Genomic DNA, 19,819 nt, shown 5'->3' with positions numbered 1-19,819 from the left:
TCATTTGGGCATGGTCATGCACTTAGTGGTCTCACTCTATCAAGAATCATGATGTCACTCCCGTCATATAGGAGGGATAGATCTGATCTACATCACTCACATCCCTCCGCATAATTTGTTACATACCCAGTAGTCGCCTTTATAGTCCACCCATTTACGGGTGACGTTTGACGAAGCCAAAGTATGCAACTCCTTATGTAGGGAACCATGGTAACTTCAGGTCCAAGGACTGATAGTCATACAAATAGTCACATGAGAAATTATATGACACTCATATAACGATCCATGATACTTTCTCATAACGGGTTATTTAGTATACATTCTCCAATGCATACCCATGTGTCAACTTGATATCTAATATCCATGACTTGTGAGATCAAGTCATCGAGTTGACCTGCATGCTAGTCTCAGCGCATTAACATTGTCCCTGAATGTTAATACTTAACTAGGAATCATTAAGAGTAGTGTTCTCTATATCATCTCACTATCAATTCAACCAATCGATTGATATAGATAAGAACCTTCTACTCAAGGACGCTATTATACTTAGTTATTTGGCACCAATACAAGTATAATAACCACAATAAATGCCTTTATAAATATAGGAATATGATATATCGAGTCTATACAACAATCATCACATGATCGACTCTAGGGCTCTCACTAACAGATCGATGATTGAAAATTGGATAATTACAAAGGAACAGACAGGATAAACTGTGGATCAGTTGGTATAACTCAAGCAATAGTGAATATCAAAAATCATAAAATTTCAACTCAATCATTTAATACAACTCAAGCAACTTAGAAATGTGTTCATGCTCGTCAAGAAAGCTCTTCATGAGGCATTGCAACAATAATTTATTGTATATTTATCTATTTATTTATCAGTCTTTATAATCCCAACTATTTTTTTATTTGCCAAGTTATGCTTCATTTCTAAGTCGTTATTGTGTCAAATATTCACTGGAACAAGGTTTCTCTATCACTGATGATAGCTTCAAAAAAGAGAAAGTGTAGTAGTGATTTACGAGGAGTGATCCACCTAACAAATCGATAGGTCGTGAAGTAGGACACTAGGGGTTCTGAACGATATTAAATAATACACATGTCACTTAGTTATAATTTTCATTACTTGTACATTTTATTCTCCCATGCGCATTTAACTCTGATCCAATTAATTTGAAAAGTACCCCACTTTTTGATCAAAACTCATATTGCAAAGAATATCAAACAAGACCATCTTTCATTTTAAAATAAGTCTATTCAATATACTAGGCATCTTATAAAATACCTACAATTAGGAAAGAAAGCATTAGTCCATTTCATTAGTGAAGAGCATAGAATGATAGAATATCTACAATTAGGGAAGAAAGCATTAGCCCATTTCTTTTCTCCATTTTCCTAACCCATTCATAACTCTTCTAGTGGTATAAATGAGTTTAGTGCATGGATGTGTTACGACCTATAACAACTTGGTTGTCTCTCAGTCTTTGTAGTTAGATACTAAATTCTTTGACAAATCCACAAGACAGTAATCATGGTATGATTCAAGAAATATATCTTTGATTGTATGAAGTATGCTCATATTTGGATCACTTATAATTCATATAGATATATCCCTATTAGTTCATTCGAAAATTCTGTCAAGAACCATCCTAGGTAGGGCTATTTTCATTTTTTGCAATTGCAAATGCAACTGGGAATATATTTCATTGGGCCCATTGACACTATTTATCACCATTAAAACTGCTAAATACTTCCATGTCAGATGACAAACATCCATACCAAGAATAGGATGTAGAAATTCAACGAATGCACACATATTAATTCTAAAAGACTAGAATACCTACTGAAAATGTCCGTCATGAGAAAACCTTGCGTGCACCAACATATGATTATCTGCAATTTTCAATTCTCTAGCAAATGTATAAAGATCATTATATGATTTAGCATAATCTCCATTGTGTCAATATTAGCTTGCAACACTTTCTAATAAAATATTATCGCTCCAAAACTTTTTTGAAAGTATGATACTATGATATAGTCATCCTTCCTTGAAGTGTATTCTCATTAATCATCACTTGTTCTTGAATTTCACAAGCAATTTAAGATCTAGTGCAATTTTTATGGTCTTAACTGTTTCTCAGTGACTTCAAATAAGTGTGCAGCTTGTCAAATAAAGTGATCCAAATTCTCTGCGTCCTTTGAAAATAATTTCTTAATCACATGTCTTAAGCTTGGAAGTAGATTTCATTTTGTTGCTTTTAGTCTCCATGTCTCTGATGTTAAAAAGTCTTTATATATCACATAATTCACTAAAACTTTTTTTGAAGGCTTTTTTTTATTGGAGAACACCTAACCGACTGATAGGGGATAGAAGAAGCTTACACATGGCGAAGTTCATCCTTGCATACCGGTCAAAGGTCAAAGAGAGATGTAAGTCAAAGTGAACCACTGACATCCGATTCCTTGGGCTAAGCTCCCCAAGCTCTTTCAAGTCGATCTATCCTACTCCTTTGCCTCATCTCCCCTAGCTTCTTCAAGTATGTCTACTCGACTCCTTAAACTCCATTCCTCATCTTTTTCAGATCGGTCTATTCTTTAGATCGGTCTACTCAACTCCTTAAGCTTAGTTCCCCTGGCTCCTTCAAATCGGTCTACCCAACTCCTTTAGCTCAGCTCCCTGGGCTCTTTCAAGTCAGTCGACCCTACTCCTTGGGCTTAACTCCCTCGGCTCCTTCAAGTTTGTCTACTCTACTCCATCTATCCAGACCCCAAGAACAATGCTCGCTCAACATCTTCATTTCAATCAATCAGCTCAAGCACCTTTAAAGTAAATCCAACTCCTTCGGTTTGATTTCCCTGACTTGAACCTCCTTAATGTCATATCCTGTGGACTAATACAACACGTGGGATAGAGTGCGGGTTGTCAGAACATGTGGAGCGGCTTATAAATACAGAACGTGGATGACATGATAAGATACGACTGTAACACTATCATGATACACTAATATGTGACATTCAATTAATGAAAGCAGCATTGCTCTTATTTCAACAACACTATAAAAGAATTAAGCTCATATCTACTGGCCAAGTATGTGCGCACACTTGACTACTCATAAATCATCTCATTTTCTTATTTACTGTTCATCTTTTCAATCTCTTCCGTTGAAGATTTTACTTGAACGTCAAAGTGATTGAGCTAGGCAATCCTGACTTCCGTTCTAACTCTCCCTTTTGTCTCCCTTCCTCTCGGGCCTCACGGTGGCAATCTTTCTGACACGGAGTTCATCTAATAAAGACTTTGAACTTGAAGGAGTCTTCTAGCTTAATCTAATTTACTTTAGTAATAAATAACCTTAAAGATAATCTATTGAAATATATTATTGAAGTGAAATTGTGAAATCCGTATCACGTTTTTTTTTTCCTAAATCCGTTTCCCTGAACAATATCTGCAACTTTCCTTGATGAATGAGTAAAATTTTAATCATTGCTGCGAAGCAAGAAAAAACGTAGTTGATTATAACTAGAATTGCCTTTTTGAAAGAGAAAAAACAAAAGAAGTTAACACACAAATTAAAAAATAAACAAATATTTCTTTTCAAGAAAAAAAAAACACAATAACATGCTAGATTCTCCATTCACTAAGAAATCGAACCTTTAATTAAGCAAATAAGATTTTGTTTTCATACAAATTCCAGAGTACATGGTGGACCTCAAGCTAAAAAGCTAAAACCACTAGCTTTCTGTGGCAGCCACCACCAGAAAGAAAGCGCTGGTTGCATTATGGACGGTAGTCACGTAGAGGCCGTGGCCTTCTCAAATCTTAATTTCAATGATCATGATGGTGATGTTCTAACTACTAGCCACCGCCTTCAAAAAGAAGCCTCACTCATGGAGATGGAACCGTCATCGCTTGGAAAGAGTAAAGGATCATATGAGACCTTAAGCCAGTTCTCTTGTGCGATTTCACTGCTCAAAGATCTCTCTTCCTCAAACATGGGCAAGTTCTGCTGCAGCGTATCAGAAGACAATGGAGGCAACGGCAGCATAAACCTGATGGGAATTCTGGTACTTGTTGCCCTTGCATTGCTTACTATGGCCGCTTGCGTGCCTCCTCGAAGGCGAAAGGTGATCACTGTGTATCCCTGCTCGTGCTGAGCAATAGGAGGAGCCATATCTGCTTCAAGATCTTCCAAGCTCAAGAATCTGTTGCAGTTTCCTTGTTAAATTGTTTCTCACGACTGTGCACGTACTGTGTCTCTCTTGCTGTTGGAACAAGAAGCCAGGATTATCAGTGGTTGCATATTCAATCTCTTTTTCAGAAAGATAGTCGTGTTGAAGCTCCTTTTAAGTGGTAATTCAGTTGTCATGGATATAAGGGTTAATTGTTGTGGTTGTTGGCATCCTAATCTTATATTTGGTTCACAGAATTGACAAGAAATACATATAAAAAGAATATGATGTTAGCCAAACAGCTAAAAGAATTCATAGGAAGAACTGCAAGACTGGAAGTTTCAAATGTATTTCAAGGACAAGTAGATAAAGGAAATTCTATGGACAAAATCTGATGGCGTTTTGTTGTAGCTTGGGCTACAGAAAGCCCTACACAAAAATGTGCACTAACTTGCACAGAATTGGTTATATGCAATCTAACTGGAAACTCTACATTTTATAACTCTTCCTTTCGATACTTTTTAGTGTGACATCTTCCTAAGGCTACTAGAGGAGATATATAGCATAATGATGAGAGCATCTGAATGTATTCACAAAGAAAATTCGGCACCATAACAAAACCTGTGATGTTTCAAGTCTTGACGGGCTGATCTCTCACCGTTTCTTTTCATGAAAGTATTGCATGCGGAGCGGCATATGAAGGAATGAATCTGAGTGTATATACCGTTGAAGCTATCCGGAGGATTTTTGAGTTGTTTGTCTCTCCGATTTTCACCCCATAATTTGGCCTCCACGACAGCTTGGTCTCTGAGAAGATCATGGTCATAATTCTTGGGGGAGTCTCTCAATCTACCTATATGGACTGACTATCCATGTGAGTTCCTAGCTCGATTCCCAACTCTTCGAAACCCCACTTCCGCTCAGAGCCACCACCTGAACTATCCCTGCCAACTTTTCTGCCCCTATTTGCCCACTTGACTTCTCTTTGCCTGAGATCTGGGGAATTTCCATGTGAAGTGAGGTTGTCAGAACCAGATCTAGAACTTGGGGTCTGAGGTTGAGTATTAGCAGCATTTGGATCATAACTCTGTGAAGCTAAATACGAAAGTGCAGTCACAACATCCCCTATGAGTGGGCGAGTAGCTGCCTGCTCCTGTAAGCACATGGATGCAACAGCCAGTGCCTGATATAGGCCTCTCATTGGATATCGACCTTCTAGTAATGGGTCAGCCATTTTGGGGAACATTCGACGATCTTCAAATAATGGACGAGCCTGTAAGTGACATTAAGTGAGTTAAAAATCAGGGTTCCAATCATCATTAGACGTAAGATCATTACATTAACCAAGCATCATGTTACTAATATGACTTAACAAAAGAATCATACTATTAGCCAAGCATGGTTTTGGCGTGCCATTTCAGTAATTGAAAGTCGTACCCATGCAACAAGATTTTGTTCTCCAGATGGCCGAGTGCTGTCAATCGCTTTCCTGCCAGTAATCAGTTCCAGAAAGACAACTCCAAAACTATAGACATCAGATTTCACTGTTAACTGCCCTGTCATAGCATACTCGGGGGCACAATAGCCATAAGTTCCCATCACTCTCGTTGATACATGAGTCTTATCACCAACAGGACCAAGTTTTGCAAGCCCAAAATCAGACAACTTTGGATGATATCCTTCACCCAGAAGTATGTTTGACGATTTGAAATCTCGATAAATGACAGGAGGATTTGCCCTATCATGCAGGTATTCCAAACCTCTAGCTGCACCATCTGCTATCTTCATCCGGGTATTCCAATCAAGCAGCTCCTTATCAGATGGAAGATCTGCATGAAGAATACAAGGGAAAATTTTATCAAAATTAACTTATAAAGATCTCAATCATTTGTTAATTTGCTTGTGAAGTAAAAACTAAGGTAATAATTTCAGTACCCTCCTCTATGCACTCTTTGTAACTGATCATAAATCTTCATTTAATTCAAGAATGCCATGTTCCTAATGAACTTCCTAGAAGGATTGATTTCGATAGACACAGCCTTTTAGTAATTGTCACCATGAACTAATCGGCACAGGTATTTTGATCACTACTGATTCATTTGAATCAATTCTAGCAGTTTTTCTCTTCTCCTCTTTTTATCATTGAAATTCTTCCATAATATTAATAGGTTTATATGGGGAACGAAAGCAGGAAAATGCACAAATGCTTAACCTACTGTAGTAGTTTTTCAGAAAAATAGCATGCTTAACCTACTGTAGTAGTTTTTCAGAAAGAACAAGGAGATAACAATGTACTGCGTACAATTAGATTTAAGGAAACAAAACTATTATGATGAACAATTCAAACCTGCAAGGTCAGTGATGTCCAAATTAACAGCAATTCATAGACATTGACAATGAATGCATATCTAAAGATTTATCAGTGAAATCCTTGAATAAAATGGAAGGAAATAGGGTAGGTTGCAATATGACCTGATAGCCCAGACAAATAACATGTGAAGATGACATCAGTTAACTCCTAGCAGCCAAACGTCTTGATACATAGGAAAAAAAATACTTAACAAAAAACAATAGTTATTTGTGCAATAATTTGACAGGAAAAAAAAGGACAGCCCGATGCATGAAACTCCCGCCATGCGGGGTCCCAGAGAAGGATCCATTGTACGCAGCCTTACCTATTTTTTGCAAGAGGCTGTTTCCAGGATTCGAACCCGTGACCTTTTGGTCACATGGCAACAACTTTACCGTTGCACCAAGGCTCCCCTTCTTTTTGAAAATAATTTGACAAGAAATGTAATCAAAATGGTAAATTACACGAACTCTAGTAAAGTCAAAGAAAGATGTCACAAAATCCCATAATCTTATCTATTTGAAAATACACTACGAAAAATGAGCAGTATATTGCATTGAACCAAAGATATTGGAAAAAACTTCCATACACAATAAAAAGGGAAAATAAATCAGTCACTTTCATTCTTCATTTTCTTTAGTTTTTCTTTTCTTTGTTGACAAGCTATTCACAGAAAAGGAGGCAACATAAGGCACCTCTTATAGTTCAAAACCCACATGAGCTATAATCTACCAATTTTACTCTGGCTTTGATCTTTATTTAGCTTCTTTCAACATGTTTTGCCTAAATTTCCATGTATAGACCATCACATCCCAAGATAGATTTCAGATATCAGGGTTCCTGTTCTCCACCATTGGTTTATGTTAAACTAAAATGCTGCTCCAAAACTACAAAAACTACCTGTTTCCCTATAAAAAGATCATCCTAAATGCCATGTGATGGTATGTATAATGATAAACTAATGCAAAGATACAATCTGAATTAAAAGAATATTCAAGCAAACAGCCCATTTACCCTATGATTGATGACCATTGAAAAGTTGGATTACCAGAAAGCTCTTGACTAGAACATTAACAAATAGCCATATATTAACTTTGGTGATGCATGATAAAAGAAACTAGTTTAAGCAGTAGATAGACTAATTTATGTATTTTTTCCCATTTTCATTCAACAAAATATAACTTATGAGATTTTAATAATATCAGCTTCAAAATTTTTTGCATTTTTTTCCAACAGAAGTAAAAATAATACCTAGGATACTTAGCTGACTAAGGGATCCATTTATATCACCAAAGTTGGCAAAGTAATGATACCTAGGATACTAGAATTTTATAGCTTCCAGTAAAGAACAAACTGACTCAAACAAGTTAGACCATATTATGGTGATACTTAGCTGAAGTCTTCATAGATAAGTAGCCAAAAATCTCATGCCTCAAGTATAATTATGTCAAAGGTGTTTTAGTTCATAGCGAAATCTCAGAATAATGAAGTAATACTGGCCTCTAGTGATTACGGCCATTGTGAGTTCTATCATTTAAACATTGTAAGGGAATTGCTGTGAAATATCAGTTTGCATTACACACACCTATGTGACCTATAATTTTCAAGAAATGTTACGAACCTCAGTAACATTTAATAACTTGATCACTGACTGCAACTAGTATGAACAAGTTAGTCTATTGGAACTAAATATATACTAGATGAACAAAATAAATATAAGTCATTATTATGATGATCCTATGAGCTACTATTACTTAATTTAATAATATTTGCACTCTATGTGAAATTGATCTTGGTGTTGCATCACTAGGTGTTGTAGAAGCTATTATCTGTTCAGTTTTCGCATTGGGTTTCTGTTTCAGCTAGAGTTGTTGAAAATATGACTGAACTAATTTACGATCTCCTTTGCTTTTCTCTGAATCTGTAATGATGCTTACCTGAATTTGGATTTCTTTTGCTACAAATGGGGAATGCTCCTGGCGGATTTGACTAATATTCTTAATCTGGTCCTGGATAGTGTCACTAAATTTTTATGGTGTTGCATAGCTTTTCTTTGAAAACTTTTCGATTTTGGATATGAGGAATGAGTTTTGATAGTTGGCTCCTTGTGAAATGTGGAGAACGGTATTCCATGTACATATACTTATTTTTGCCAATGTAAGTGCTCTCACCATTGTGAAAAAGAAGGCGCCCAACAGTAATACTACTAACCTACCTAGTGGCTTTTCACATGATGATAACAGAACATTTAATATTTTAAGTGAATCCCAAGATTTGGCATTTAGATAGCTACCAAAGTATGTGAACCACTCTCGAATGTTTAACGTACTACTTATTAAAACTTAGACTTACATAGTATAACTTATTCATGCTACCCCACGATACCAAAAGAAATCATATAAAGGTATAATGAAATAAGAATGCAATGAAAAAGAAGAATAGGAAGAGGACAAAAAGAATATGAGCGCAATAATTAATCTTATTGTTCATTGATATTTGTCCTAAGGGCAATACAATATATAATGTTTAAAAAGTACCTGGTCAATTAACCAATTAATAAATAACAGAATTATTCTGAGAATTATTCTATTAATTATAACAGAATTATTAGAATAATCCTAATACTAATTTAATTTGATTTGGTGATTTGATTCGGCCAATTCTGGTGATTCTCTTTTATCTCTTTTACCTAACAAACTTAATGGGAGATTTTGACGTTGAGTTTGTTTGCTAACTTGTTGAAACGTTGTTTGGATTATGACTTAATATAAGAGACGGATAACTGGTGAGTTGCTACACGCTTACGAACAAAATGAAAATCAATTTTCGCATGTTTTGTATGAGCATGAAATATTAGATTTGCTGTGAGATATGTCGCTCCAATATTATCGCACCAAATTTTTAGTGCAATATTTAAGAGAAGTGATTGAAGCCAAATAATTTCAGATGTTGTATTTGCTATAACTTTATATTCTGCTTCAGTGTTTGAACGAGATACCGTAGGTTTGCTTTTTCGAATTCCATGAGATATGATTTCGTATAAGAAATATTGCATATCCACTAGTAGAGCGTCTATCTTCAGGAGAACTTGCCCAATCCGCATCATGTAAATCTCGAGATGATTAGAAATATAAAAGAAGATCATGTAGAATAGTACCTTTGAGATAGCGAAATATTTTTTTTACATTATTCCAATTTTGTTCAATTGGAGCATGCATGAAATGACAAGCACGGTTTACTGCAAAGGTAATATTAGGGCGTGTGATAGTAATATATTGTAAGACTCCAACAATACTTCGATAAATCTGTGGATCAGACAGAGCAAGAGAGGATGAAGTTGTAGAGTTGTTTTTAGCAATTGGTATAGAGACCGGACGTGCTCCATTCATTTTGCCTCTTTGGAGAAGCCCAGTAATATATTTGAGCAAGAAGATAACCTTCCTCATGTGGAATAAGTTCAATACCAAAAAAAAAACGAGCAATACCCAAATCTCGAGTAGAAAATTCTTGATCGAGAAGACTTAATAAAGTTGTAATACCCTTGTGATCATTGCTGGTTATTAGGATGTCATCCACATAAATAAGAAAAAATATCATACATCTATCATTATATTTATGAAATAAAGACGAGTCAGTCTTTGATCCAAAAAAATCCTTGAGCTTATAACCAATTATATAATCGATGAAACCATGCACGAGGAGCTTATCGAAGACCATATAAGGATTTCTTGAGTTGGCAAACATGAGATATAAATTATGGATGAATGAACTCAAGCGGTTGCTCCATAAAAACAGTTTCCTCAAGATGACCATGAAGAAACGCATTTGAAATATCTAATTGTCGTACATGCCAATTAGAACTAACAGCTATCAATAACAATAGTCTAAAAGTGTCATTGAAGTCAATACCTAGTTGTTGACTAAATCCTTTGGCTACAAGTCGAGCTTTGTGTCATTCAAGAGAATCATCAACTCAATGCTTAAGACGAAATACTCATTTAGAGCCCACCACATTCATAGAAGGAGTGCGCGGAACTAGGTTCCATGTTCCATTGCGAAGAAGTGCATCAAATTCTATAGCTATTGCACTGCGCCAATTTGGATCCTTGTTTGCTTGTGTAAAACAAGTTGGTTTAATAAACTTTGAAGAGACCACTAGAGCTCATGGAAGGGGATGTCGAGTTGTTATTGGTCGACATCGTGCATATATGTCACTTAAGGGAAGCATGCGACGAGAAGGATCATCATTTGAATCACTTGTTGATAAGGATGAGGAAGTAAGCTGACATGGTGATTTCGATGAAGGACTTGTATTATTTGACGATCCTAGAGAGTATATTATCTACAGCTGGCGAGGCTTTCGAGATTGGACACGGAATAGGTTTCATAACATCGTTCTTTTTATCAGTATGCCCTGCTCTCAATAGAGTAGCCACTTGGGTCAATTCTAGTGATCTAGGAGAATTTGCGAAGAGTTCTGGAGCAGGACCTAGGATGTCATCTCCTCTTGCATCTCTAGTGTGTTTAATTGGATGAGCAACCTGTGGTAATTCAGATGGGATATTAGGTGGTGTCAAGAAGGTATCATCGTTTGAAGATAGAGTTGTTGTTGTGGCTGCAAAAAGAAATAGAGACTCATCAAAAATAATATGCCGAGATATATATATATATGCGCCCAGTATATGTAGGCAATAGTACCCATGGTACAAATTACTATAACCAAGGAAAACACATTGTTGAGAATGAGGATTTAGTTTATGTTTAGAGTAAGGTCGTAGCCATGGATAATATGTGCAACCGAAGATACGTAAGAAGGCATAGTTAGGAGACTGATTATGGAGTTTTCCCATGGGACTTTTATGGTGAAGCAATGGAGTAGGTAGACGATTAATAAGATAAATTGCAGTCTGAACTGCGTCATCCCAAAATTTAAGTGGAACTGATACATGATTGAGAAAAGCTAAGGCAGTTTCGATTATATGACGATGTTTCCTTTTTGCAAAGCCATTTTGTTCGGGATGAGAGAACATGAGACTCGATGAAAAATGCCCAAAGAGCTTAGATGACGATGAAGTGCTTGATATTCTTCACCCCAATCAGAGTGGAGAGAGAGTATTCTACAGTCAAAAAAACGTTCTACGTGTCTTTGGAATTGACAAAAGATATCAAAAAGATCAAATTTTTGTTTCATGAGGAATACCCAAGTAAACTTACTAAAGTCATCAATAAAAATCACATAATAAAGGAAACCTTGATTTGACAAAACAGGAGCAGGGCCAAACATTAGAGTGAATTATTTCTAAAGGAAAACAAGACATATGAGAAGAAGAAACAAAGGGTAATTTATGACTTTTTGCTTTCAAACATGCTTCACAAGAATAAGATGAGGATGATAAAGATGTCGGTAAGTCAAACCGATTAATAATTCCTGGAACAAGACGTAGAGATGGATGACCAAGCCGTGCATGCCAAAAGGTTTTATTTGTGCGTTCTCCAATTAGAGCTTTAGCGGATGTAGGTTGAAGATAGTAAAGACCATCTCTAATTTCTCCTCTGAGCAGGGTTATTCTGGTTGTGGGATCCTTCACAAGACAATAATGAGGGTGAAATTCAAAGAACACATTATTATCAAAGCAAATTGACTAACTGAGAGTAAATTTTTAGTGATGAAAGGGCATGAAATGTATTGCGCATGGAAAAGAGTTGATCAGATGAATGACAAATGTGTTTTCAAGGTGAGCAATTTGCAAACCTGAACCGTTGCCTACTTGTACCGTATCAGGACCATGATAGGAGGGGGCCTATGTAAAAATGTCATAATCTGATGTAACGTAATGAGTTGCTTCAGAATCTAGATATTATCCTGAGATTGAAGAATTTGTTGTGGGCATATATGGATTGCTTGCAAGAGAGAATGCTCTTGGATAATATGATGGAGTTGAGGTTGATGCTTGAGTTGTGGATGCTAAACCTCCAGCAAAATTTGAATCAAATCTCTTGTAACATTGATAAGCAAAGTGACCATTCTTGAGACAAATCTGACAACGTCCTCGTCCTCATCCTCGTCCTCGACCTTATCCTTGTCCTTGTTCTCGTCCTCGACCTCGTCCTCGTCCTCGTCCTCGTCCTCGTCCACCTTGATTTCCTTGATTTTGTTGATGATGGGTAGTACTATTAATCTTGTGTGTCGAAAGATTAAGAGAATCTGAGACCCTTTGAAATGGTAATTGTAGAAGTATCTCATGCGAAGAGAGCAAGCCATGAAGGGTATCGAGTGACACTTGATCGATGCAAGTAGTTATGCTAGGAATAAAGCTGTCATATTGAGGCCCCAATCTTGCAAGAACATGTATTAGTAAATTTGGATCTGAAATTGAATGGTCAATTGCAGCTAAATTATTGACAATGGTCTTGATTGATTGCATATATTCATTGATAAACTTGTCTCCTCGTTGCACCGATTGTAATTGCATGCGAAGTTGAAGAACACGTGCTTGAGAGTGTGAAGAAAAGGTTCAAGCAAGAGCTTCCCATATTTGGCGAGAGCTAACAAGCCCAACAACTGTAGGAAGTATAGGCTCACAAATCGTTGAAATCAACCATGTCATAATTAGTTGATCCTTCTCGCTCCATATAGCATAGTTTGAATCGTCTTCTTGTGGTTTAAGAGAAGTACCATCAACAACTCCATGTAGATCACGAACACGAAGTAGCGAAAGAAACTGCATCTTCCAAAGCATCTGATTATCGTTGTTAAGTTTGATGGGTAAATAAAATATGGCATTTAAGGGTAAGGAAGTGAGTTGTGTCGCAAAGTTTGTTTCTGCGGTGGATGATGGAGATGAAAGTTCTGACATTATATATAGAGTTGAAAGAGTTGTTGCTCTGAACTAACATAGAAAGAGTAGTGGCAAGCAAAGCTAATAAACAAGGGTACTAGATGAAACAAAACAAAGAATCAATGGTTGCCTCTAACTCTTGAGTAGCGGGTGTGGTGGCGTAATGGTGGTGGGGCAACAATCGAGCAAGGACCTTTTGACAAGTCTAAGAAGAGAAAATGTCTCAACTAATTGGTGTTCGGTATTTGCTTGATGTGAGGAGAGGGAGGGAATTCTTGAGGAAAGTGAGATTTCCTCAAGAACAAAAGAGAGAATTAAAAAAAAAGGAGAGAAGGGAATAAAAAAAAAATCTAGAAAAGTCAGGAGAGATTAAAAAAAAAAATCTGTTTACCCTTTATTAGTAAGAGAAAATAAAGCGTATGGGAAAGAACAAGAGCTTTGGCTCTGATACCATGAAAAAGAAGAATAGGAAGAGGACAAAAAGAATATGAGAGCAATAATTAATCTTATTGTTCATTGATATTTGTCCTAAGGACAATACAATATATAATTGTTTAAAAAGTACTTAGTCAATTAACCAATTAATAAATAACAGAATTATTCTAATAATTATAATAGAATTATTAGAATAATCCTAATACTAATTTAATTTGATTTGGTGATTTGATCCGGCCAATTCTGGTGATTCTCTTTTATCTCTTTTATGCAATACATCTATTTGACAAAAGATAAATCTATTAACACTTTCATTAATGTGTACCTCTAAAGCTTGTCAATGTAGAAAGTTAGTTTTCCAGTTTACTTCTTCCCACCAAGTGGCAGTTCTACTCGTAAGGATGCAACTATTTCTTACTCATTGAAAAGAACAATTGAATAAAAAGATGACATAGAAGTTTAGAAACAATCAAAGAACCAGATGATACACAAGTTCTATCCCTTGAAGGGAAAAAGCAAATTATATTGCAACAGTTATTTATTCGTTGGAAAGGATGTCTAAGTTTAAGATACTAGCACCTCACTAGAAGTTAAGAATCGGTGGGGGAGAACGATGTAAATTAAGAAATTAATTTTTTTACACTTAAAAAAGTTTATTATAGAAGATCCTTTTGCACGGGAGAATAAGTTGTTTAAGGTAGTTTGTTATTGTTTGTTGGTGCAATTGACACCAATGGTCAAACCTAAGTTTTGATGAATAATAAATAGATTAAAATTAGATGTGTTATGTGATCTAACCTTTCTACCAAGTGGGTCTGACACCAGGCTGAAATCCAGCTAGGTCTGAAGGACCTGATAGTTGGTGTAAAAGTTCAGATAGGTCAAGGAGTGACCCGATATCTGGTAGGAAGTCCGGCTGGGTCCGCGGGACCTGATAGCCGGCCGAAGTCCAGTTGGATCTATAGACCTGACAACTGGCGGAAAGACCTGGTGGACCGAAGTAGAGTCAAGAGATTCTGCATAGTAAGGTAAGAAGGAAAGTGTTCCAGTGAGGACAAGTCCCAATTAGGGACTTTAGGCGTAGATACAGTTTAGGTCCATTTTGGATCCCTAAAGTGAGTGATCTTGGACAAACATGATCTAAGTCGTAAATTGATTATATTTTTAATGTACGAACTATGTTTTATAAGGTAATATTTATTGCTTGGACTAACGTGTTTTGTAGGGAACCAAAACTGCAAAAAGGTTGAAAAATGGCTCCGAGTGCCTGGGTCAGTGTCGGCGAGGGAGCACTCCAAGTGGGTGCCTAGCGAGGCACTCGGACGGTCCAAATGCCCGGAGTTGCTCCAGGAGCCCGGACTAGCTAAATGTCATATGCAAGTTGCATTGTCATGCGTTGGTTGGCCAACCCAGGTCAGTCCAAGCGCCCGGAGATGGTCTAGGCGCCCGGACATGGATAAACTTCTCGGAGGAAGTTTCGACGAGAGGACACCACATCAGCACACTCCAAGCGCCTAAGGAGGGATCCAGACGCCTGGATGGGGCTATAAAAATAGCCTTTAACCAGCAGCTTAAATACAACTGATATCCGAGCTCAAATGATTCTTCTGCTATTCCGACCGCCCTGCTACTTTACTACGACGGTGCGACACTGGCTCCAAGTCTTGACTTCCATTTACTACCAGTCGCTATATTTTAATTTAAGCTGCAATTATTTATTGTTTATTATTGAATAGAGGATGTGTAGGGTTGTTACACTTCCTCCGATCATTTGTATTTGGATTACTCTTCCGGCGTTCAGAAAGAGAATTTAGTGGATTACCCATCAATAAGTCAGAGGAGTCTGGGTCTTGGAGTAGGAGTTGCCGAAGGCTCCGAACCAAGTAAACCGACTGAGTCTTGTGTTTTCGACAATTTAAGGTAGTTTTTTATTTTGCAACCATCTTGTTAGAAAATAAGGGATCTATATCATGTTTGTTCAATTCATTTAGGTATATATTTACTACTTTCCTAGGGTAATTTACCATGCACCAACAAGGCAACTGATATAAATATATGTTACTATGGGCCTAGATGGCCTTTACAGATATGTGGCTAACTATGCAGAGAATCGGCAAATAAAGGAAAACGGTAAAGAAAAGGCAATTGGTTCCGAAGAACAAAAAAAACAGGAATTTATTTGTTCTTATATAATTTAAAGAAACATTTGGAATTCAACATAGCAATTTGAAACTCAAAAATCATCATCAAGAAATCCATGCCACCTCAGAATTCAAGCATTCATTTAAGGAAGCATCACTTGGATCCTTATCACATGCAAGATGATGCTATAATGTGAATTTTACTAATCAAGTAAAATCTGGCTATCACCTTCTGAAACTGAATCTAGAAGAACTATAAGCACAGTAAAGCAGGAATTAGAAGAATCAAATAGCTAAATCACAATACCATGCAAATGATCTTCCAATGATCCCAGTGGCATGAACTCATAGACAAGTAACCGTTGATCTCCATCAGCACAATATCCAATCAGATTGACAAGATTAGGGTGATGCAAAAGACTAAGCATAAGGACTTCAACAAGAAACTCTCTGTTTCCTTGCAGACCATTTCTGTCAAGTTGCTTTACAGCAACAACCTGAGATGTTCTTTGTCAGCTTTATGCACAGTATATAGAATTCATGCAAGGTTTGTCTACAACAATCTTAATGCTTTATGGAAAAACATAGGCAAAGTGATCAAAAAATTTGTTGGTGGGCAAAACAATTTCGTCGGTGTTAATTAATAAATCAAACTTTACGTCATAACAGCACTAACCTGTCCATTCTTCAACCTTCCTTTATACACACGACCAAAACCCCCCTCACCCACAATGTAATCTTGTCTAAAGTTCTTAGTAGCAGTAGCAAGTTCACTGAAAGTGAATGTCTGTGCTGCAATATTCCCAGCATTGCCTTCTTTTGATATTGATGTTTCCTTTCTAGAGTTCAAGTTTGTCCTCCATTTTGATTTGTCTATTACCCAAGGAATATAAAATAAAAAATTAATTAATTAATTAATAGTCCAATCCAAGCATAATCAACAAGTTATGTAAACTCGAATAACATAATTTTCAAAAAGAAGAAGAAGAAGAAGAAGAAGAAGAAGAAGAAAAGACCCTGCTAAGTTCCAAAGAATATTGGGATTAATTATTGGGTAAATTCTACAATTATACAGGCATAATAAATTTTGTAGCTGAGCTCCTGAGTGTTATGTCTAAATATTAGTCATTTCGTAGCAAAAAGGCCAGTCGTTTGTTTTTAAACTAGATATTCCTTTACTTTGGAAGGAATCCATGAATAAGAGGGACATAAACCTCAACTCCAAATCCTGTACAATATCTAACACGCACCCACAAATGTTCATTAAGGTATTCAACTTTTTCCCCCGGATGAGAGTGCAAATGACAGCGCATAACAAAAGATTCCACGAATTCAATCCAACAAAGATCAAAATTAGACGATCGCTCAATCCCAAAAATACGCAAAGAAAACGCATCAGATCCATAGCTAAGAAACAAGACCATCTTCTTCTCCAAAAAAAAAATAAAAATAAAAAACAAGCTTTTTCACCCAAAATGCCATGACGGGACGAAAGGGCAGCGGAAGAGTCCTTATAATCTCCACTACATTTCTCTCGGTTCTTCTTCTTCTTCTTCAGGACCTCCTCTTTCTGCGATCCAAAACACAGGCAGCAATCCATCCGAGAAATCAGCGAACCAGGATAAAGTCACCCCTCCGAAATCCAAAATTTGCGGGAGTGCCGACAGACCCGCCCCGATTCCCACCCGATCGTCGCGGAGCAGCTCGAAATATCGGCGGTGGACCGGATCAGCGGCCTGCCACAGATGGTCAAGAACCAGGGGAAGGAAGCGGCGGAGCCGAATGGAGACTCCGGTGCTGAAATTGAATTGGAATTTAGCAGCGTGATGGATGGGAATTGGGAGAAGAGTTCAGATCGCCACATGCTATTAGAGAGAGAACAGAATACGGAGTATCGAGTAGTTTCTCCAAATATACCCGTAGAAAAGAAAAGAAAGGAAAAAATTATTCAAATTATATCTTCCTTAGCATCACCACCTTGGTTTTTATCGCCCGAGCAGGTTTTCTCCTATCTGTTAGTCTGTACAAATAACCGGTAATTATTTATAATTTATCTCCTGAATTGGCTGAGACGTTGGACGAGTGAATCATTGTTTATCACATGACTTGAGTTTTATCATCTCCATAAGATTGTCTAGAGTATGATAGTATTGTCATTATAAGATTTGATGATCAAATCCTGACTAGTAATTAAGTGTATGTCTTCTCCCATGTGATATTCAATTGTCCAAGGCTAGTAATCATCCATGATTTTGGATGATCTGACGAAGATATTGAGGGCGAGCGAATCATCTTTTACCATCACAACTTGAGCTTTATCCCTCTTCCGTGCTGATCTAGAGACGAACTAGAAGAGGTGCTGAGGCGAACAAATAATCTTGTGCCATCACGACCTGGGCTTTATTTTTGAAAAATATGTTGTCACACAGGGTGTCTAGTTGACTAAAGGTTGACAGATTTCAATGAGCGTAAGTCATGCTAAGCAGTGGACTGACAGTGCATGGGGCACTATCCAAGTCCAAGTCTGCAGGAGGCAGACTTGGTAAACCAACGGGCGTGGCATGAGTTCAAGTCATGCCAAGGAGCGGATTGGCAGTGCGTGGGGCACTATCCAAGCCCAAGTCTGCAGAAGGCAGACTTAGCAAACCAGCGAGCGTGACATAGGCGCAAGCCATGACAAGCAGTAGACTGGCAGTGCGCGGGGCACTGTCCAAGCCCAAGTCTGCAGGAGGCAGACTTGGCAAACCAGTAGGTGTGGCATGTGCGCAAGACATGCTAAGCGTCGAACTAGCAGTGCACAAAGCACTATTCAAGCCCAAGTCTATAGGAGGCAGACTTGACAAACAAGCGGGTGTGGCATGTGCGCAAGACGTGTCAATCGGCCAGTGGAGCGACAGCGTGGGGCTACCTAAGCCCAAGTCATACAGAAGGCAAAGACTTGGCAATTCAACAAACATAGCATGTGCGCAAGACATGCCAAGCAACGGAGCGGCAGCGTGGGGCTATTCAAGCTCAAGTCTTGTATAAGAAAGACTTGGCAATAATCCAAGCATGACTTGTGCATTAGGCACGTCAAAGTAGCGGATACGGTAGTGTGCGGGGCACTGCCCCAGCCCAAGTCATGCAGGAGGTATACTTGGCAATCTCCCGAGCAGGGCATGTGCGCAAAGAATGCCAAATAGTAGAGACTTGTGACAGTATGTGGGGTGCTGTCCAAAGCACGAGTCATGCAAGAGCAGACTTTGTGATCAGGCATGCAAGGCATGTGTGCTGGGCATGCCAAGCAGCAACAAAGGAGCGGACAAATGGATTTGTCTGTGGCACCAAAGGAGCGGACGGATGGATTTGCCTGTGGTGTCAAAGAAACGGAGCAGGTAGATGGATTTGTCTGTGGTGCCAAAGAAATAGAGCCAAAGAAGCGGAGCCATGTACCGAACACTAGCAAACAAATAGACTTGTCCATGGTGCATGCTGACACTTGGCATGAGCCAATGCAGCATAATGATGGGGCAAAGCACAAGGTGTGCATGCTGCCACTTGGCATGGTGCTAATGCAGCCAAGACATGTGGACAAAATGATTTTGTAGAAGTTGAGTCGATTTTGTACATGTGGCATTGGTAGTTAGGGCAACTACCATGTAACTTCCCTTGTAACTGCTTGCCTATGCATGATAAATAAACAAGGGGGTCATTGGCAATGAGAGAGGAAAATCATAGGCAAGATTCTAGGCAAAGTCCAAGGAGGGATTTGTCTAGGCAAATCATGAAGGATTTGAATGGGCAGATCATGAGTGATTTGTGAATATTCTTGTATAATTTCACTTGTATTCCTTTGTTATCGAGATAATAAAGGTTGAGAGTTTTTCTGTATTTAT

At 37.8% G+C, this 19,819-nt stretch overlaps 1 pseudogene; it reads right to left on the bottom strand.

The window, feature by feature from the left end:
* Positions 1-3,970: 3,970 nt before the first annotated feature.
* On the bottom strand, positions 3,971-17,843 carry LOC121981358 (annotated as a pseudogene).
* Positions 17,844-19,819: the final 1,976 nt, after the last annotated feature.

Source organism: Zingiber officinale, chromosome 5A (assembly GCF_018446385.1).
Source record: "Zingiber officinale cultivar Zhangliang chromosome 5A, Zo_v1.1, whole genome shotgun sequence".
Lineage (NCBI taxonomy): Eukaryota > Viridiplantae > Streptophyta > Magnoliopsida > Zingiberales > Zingiberaceae > Zingiber > Zingiber officinale.
The sequence above is the reverse complement of the archived record's forward strand: the minus strand, read 5'-3'. Positions and strand labels throughout refer to the sequence as shown.